The 5580-nt window shown below is 48.0% G+C and overlaps 1 pseudogene; it reads right to left on the reverse strand.

Moving 5' to 3' along the window:
* Positions 1 to 2309: 2309 nt before the first annotated feature.
* On the reverse strand, positions 2310 to 4080 carry LOC103011869 (tyrosine--tRNA ligase, mitochondrial-like; annotated as a pseudogene).
* Positions 4081 to 5580: the final 1500 nt, after the last annotated feature.

The following is a 5580-nucleotide window of genomic DNA, read 5'->3' on the forward strand; positions in this document are numbered from 1 at the left end:
AAAGAAGGCATGCAAAGACCAGTCTCTCTTTTAAATATTCAGGAGGTTCCTGGAAGAGAAGATATTTTTTTGGGGGGGTAGGATTAGAGGACAAAATTGGGACTGAGGAATAAGGTACTAGGAAGTGGATTTTTTTTTTTTGCTTCAATAGTAAAACTAGCCCCCATGGAGATATTCAAGGAGGTGTTTCTGACCACGTGGTGGTGCCCTGGGAAGGAACGTCCTGCTGGAAAGCCATCCATTCCTGCATCCCTTGTCTCAGGCCTTCTGGAACAGTCCTATTTTCAATATTCTGCCTGTGACGGTGACTATAAACCATCACATGTCCCAGAAACTCCAGTATGCCCACATTCACTCCATACCCCTTTGAAAGCCTCTTGATCTTGGAAGCAGAATAAGGATGTTTTGGCAAATATATTCTGACTTGTGGTTCATAAAATATGGGCAAGGTGCTAGGGTTTTATCCAACTCTGAAGGTCTGTAACCCCACATTTATCAGACAAGATTAAGTAATCACTTTAGATTATCTAATGACATAGTGGCAGAATAGGAGCTAGAACCAAGGATCTGACTTCTCTTTGGATGTTATTTGAGGCTTTTACAAATTCTGGCTCAAGAGGGGCCAGCTGCCCGTGATGAGATACAGGAATCATCTCTTGGTTTGGAACAAGCTCTGCCTGCTCCATTCTGCAGGTCTTTACTCATCCCTCCCCCCTCCTCAACACATCTCCATAGTGATGGCTTTCATCCGTTAGTTCGGATGCCCCTGGCACAGTATGAGACCAGACAGAGTTCACTTCTGGGCTGAGCTGGTGTTTTTCCACAGGTGAGCTCTCAGCTGTATGTATATCCATCTACCCTTGGCAAGGACGAGCCCTGGTGCAATCCAGTGTCCCTAAGCTAGTGGTGTATTTGGAGAGTCTGCTATTGCCTTGGAGGCTGTAAGTCCTCGAGGGCAAGGCACACGGAATCGTTACTCTGAATCTTCAGGCAGCTAATAAGGTGTTACAGCCTGCAGGCATTGGATAGATATTTGGTGTTTGCTTCTCTTCTCCCACATGAAATCTCAAGATTCCGTCATCTGGGGAGTCAGTTCCACCTGGTCGCTCCTCTTGCAAGCTCAGCTTCGGGAAATAAGGAGTGTGTCTTCCCACATACGGCTCTGTTTTCAACTTAATGGGTTTATGTGAGTACCTAGAAACCATGGTGACAGGCGCCATAGAAGTAGAGAGAAAGAGCAGGGAGGTGGCATACAGAAAGGGAGGACCCCAAACACCAGGGGGCTGGAAGAAGTGTCTTTGTGACACCAGTGTTTATTTTGAGCTGGCAGGAGTATTTATCATGTCTTTGTGCACAGCCTCTCCCCGGGAACGTAAATGCCATCCACTTCCTTATGCACTTACATCCTCCTGGTCTCCAGAGGAGGAAAGACGCTGCATTCAGTGTATACGGATACACATCATTACCACTACTTCTTATCTTTGTGTCACTTGTCACTTTTCAGTGCACTTTCACGCACATTACTTCCCTCATTGGATCCTACCCCAGGGCAGATAGTATTCACTCCTATTTTTCTGATGAATTTGATGTTCAGACTAACTTGTCCAAAGTCACATGGCAAGTCAGGTGTCAGAGCTAACCTTCAGCTCTGCTTCCTTGAGCGGGCTTCCCTCTGCTAAGATTGGGCTGTGTAACGATGGAAATTCAAAGCAGGCGGGACCGATGGCTAGTGCATTTTGGCCAGTGTCATTCAGGTTAGAATGTGCTGTGTGGAGTGATCTGAGTCATGGAGTGACAGCTGGCGCTTCTGCAAAAAGCCCACAGAAAACGGTGACTGGCTGCAGGAGAAATTTTGCTAATTTTATGTCCCGAGACAAAGGAAAAGGTAAACCATAAATGGACCCTGTTTTCAAGGCCGACGGCTCCTTGCCAGCACAAGTGAATGTCTGTGCTCTCAGCTTGATCTGCCTGTGCTGGTCCTGAGAAGGGCCACACAGATGTCTCTATCCCTCCTCAAAGCAGGCTGAGCCAAATGTGACAGGAAATAGAGTCCTGGGCGTGGCTGGGCATGTTCCAACTTCATATCTATGACCCCCTTCACGCACGCCTGATGTAGCTGAACGGTGCTGCCTACAAGTCCTGCACCTTCTTTTTCTCGTGTTACCGAGCAGGACCCTATGAGGCCTTCCTGAGACACTTCTCCCCTGTCCCCCGCCTGCCTATTGTTTGATTTGCATAAGCGAAGGTATAAGTTCGTATGTCTTGAGAATGAATTGTGGGTAAGTTTGAACCACCAGAAGGATTTTTCATCATTGCTGAAGCCATTTTATAACGTAGACATTTCTTTTTCTATTTTAAGTAACCAAAGTCCATTCTTAATACATTGTCCAACAACTAAAACAGTCTCAGAATGTGTTACTTGTCTGTGATTTATACTGATTCCGCCTTCTGTTATCATCCGATACCCTCGGGGTCCATTTGAAATGGCATTTGCTTTGCAGCAGGTATCTAGGATGCTTGTTCCAGGGTCAAGAACTAATTCAGAAAATGAAGCTTCTTTTAAAAACTCTAAAAGAGTTTGATCAGACATGACCTCTAGCGCATCTATGCTACTATGATAAAGGGCTTGTGCACACCTTTTAGCAGACTCCAGTCCTTCTTGTCTGCGAACAAGCTTTGTTACTTCTGCAGCGAGTCATTTCTGACCACCCCGCTTTTCTGGCTCTCTGACATGCAGCTACATTATGTGGTCAATCTCTGGAAGGGGTAGAAAAGTGAAGAGCTTCAGGGACCTTTCTACCAAATCATCTTGCTGCCTCACAAAGAATTGATACAATTCAAATGGAGATGTCTTATCTGTTTAGCCAAACAGCATTGCCAGCGGACTTTCCCAATTTTGCTCCAGTTGTAATTAGAGGAACAGATTCTAAATATGTCTTCTCCAGTGAACTTATGGATGAACTCATATCCAGACATGATATCGCCCAGCTGATCAGATCCACCTAGTTGGACCCGGCATCCATGAGGCTAGAACAGGTAGCAGCAATCATAGGCGTGGAGCACCTGGTATTAAAAACTTGGCCAGGGGCTTCCCTGGTGGCGTAGTGGTTGAGAATCTGCCTGCCAATGCAGGGGACACGGGTTCGAGCCCTGGTCTGGGAAGATCCCACATGCCACGGAGCAACTAGGCCCGTGAGCCACAACTACTGAGCCTGCGCGTCTGGAGCCTGTGCTCCGCAGTAAGAGAGGCCGCGATAGTGAGAGGCCCGCGCACCGCGATGAAGAGTGGCCCTCGCTTGCCGCAACTAGAGAAAGCCCTCGCACAGAAACGAAGACCCAACACAGCCATAAATAAATAAATAAATAAATAAATAAATAAATAAATAAATAAATAATAAAAAAACAAACAAAAAAAAACTTGGCCAAACTCATGCCTTCCAGGCTCTTGAGCTGAGGCTGCATGCTCAGCCGGCTCAGCAGCGTGCCCCTGCGCAAGTGGCCGCCCACTGCGGCTAGGAAGTGCCCCAGGTGATACCTCTGGGACCACGCCGAGGTGTCCAGCAAGGTGAAGCTGCCCTGGGTCCGCCCGATAGTGAGGAGCTGCCGGTGATCAGCCGCCAGGGCCTTGAGCCCTTGCCGCAGGGCGGGCGCGTTGATTCGCAGGTGCTCTGCGTCCCGTGCCTCGCGCTCATTGGAACCACCGCTCCGGTGTCCCAGGCGCGCCGCGGCGCCTCCCACCAGCGCAGGCGTGCTGTGGCCTGCTCGCTGGGAGTGAGACAGGCCCAGCGGCGCCAGCAGACGCCTCATGTGAAGTGAGCCGGCCATGGGGTCGAAGCCGCGTGTAGATGATGTGGGGCAAGTTGTCCGCCCCGCTGCGCCGCGGCGGAAGAGCTCTGGGAGCTCTCTCTTCATCCCCCTCCCGGGAAAGAATTCCTTGAACAGACCCCGAGCATTCTGCACCACCAGAAACCCCTGAGCGCCCTTGTGGGCCTCACGCAGCCCCAGGGGCCAGACTCATGACCCTCCTCAGGTACCAAACCACCGACCCTGGGAAATGCACTGCAACATGGGCGCCGCCATCTTGGCGAAGCCCCAGGCTAAGAGGAGGAGGAGGATGAGGATGGAGATGAACACGATGAAGATGAAGGTGGTCCACCTGAAGGATATGAGGAAGAGGAGGAGGAAGAAGAGGCGGAGGAGGAGGATGAAACGGTGCTGGTCTGGTTGGGTCTTGTCCGATCTTTGAGACGTCTCTGGTGAGTGGCAGAACCTCGAGCGTGCGGACACCAGGGTGTACTTCCCTACTGGGGTGCCTTGATTGGAGATTTTCCTTTTTGGGGGGCGGGGGGGGGAAGGTGTAAGACTTGGTCACCTGGTTTTGAGCGGAGTGCCGCTTTAATTGGGTGTTGCCCTCTGTGCTGAGGAGTCCTTCTGCCGTCTGGCTCCGCCTGAGTGGTGCTGGGAAAGTCCGGTGAAGGCTGAGGCTGGGCTGTATCCCCGTTTGGGACAGTAGGTAGGAAATTTTCCATTCTCGTGCTAGGGAACTGCGACCCTGAGAGGCCATCGAGCTCTGGTTTATCTAGTTCTGGTCTGTTTCCGGTAATACCGGCCCTGTGAAAGAACAATGGGGAAACTGAAAGCCTGAATGATACTTTTAAAAAACAAGAGTTTCCGAGTATAGCTAGTGTGGAACAAAGTTCACTGGCCCGACTGCCCAGCTTGAGTAAACTTTGAAAGTTGGAATTTAGTGACAATATAATTTCTGGAGGCTTGAAAATCCTGGCAGAGAAATGTCCAAATCTTACCTACCTCAATTTGAGTGGAAACAAAATCAAAGATCTTGGTATAGTAGAAGCTCTGCAAAATCTTAAACATTTGAAAAGTCTTGACTTGTTTAACTGTGAGATCACAAGCCAGGAAGATTATAGAGAAATTATTTTTGAACTGCTGCAGCAAATCACATACTTAGGTGGATTTGACCAGGAGGACAGGGGGAATCGGTCCCAGGAAGGCTCCGTAGGGTTCTGCTGGGTTACAGACTCAGTCTTACATCTGAAATGATCAAAGGTGACTGGAAAGCTATAGAATATGGCAAAGAAGTGATTAAGGGACCCACTATTTAGAAAAAAGAGGGATGAGCCAATTTGGACTAGTTGGAGAGTAATTATAGGACCAAAAATCATGTTTTTATCTCCCAACTAGTTTACATTATTCAATAAAATCTTTAGAATTATTTTTGCACTTGGCTGATCTTTCTTTTTTAAAATTGTGGGAAAAAAAGCCATAAGATTTATTATCTTAAACATTTCTAAATGTACAGTGTTAAGTATATTCACACTGTTGTGCAACCAACCTCCAGAACTTTTTAATCTTGCAGAACTGAAACTCTGTGCCCATTGAACAACTTCCCATTTCCTGCTGCCCCCAGCCCCTAGTTACTATGGATGTACTTTATGTTTCTATGAATTTGACTTCTCTAGATATCTCATAGAAGTGGGATCATACAGGATTTGACTTTTTGTGACTGGTTTATGTCACTTAGCATAATGTTCTCCAGGTTCCTTTGTGTTGTAGCATGTG

The sequence above is a fragment of the Balaenoptera acutorostrata genome, chromosome 12 (genome assembly GCF_949987535.1).
Source record: "Balaenoptera acutorostrata chromosome 12, mBalAcu1.1, whole genome shotgun sequence".
Lineage (NCBI taxonomy): Eukaryota > Metazoa > Chordata > Mammalia > Artiodactyla > Balaenopteridae > Balaenoptera > Balaenoptera acutorostrata.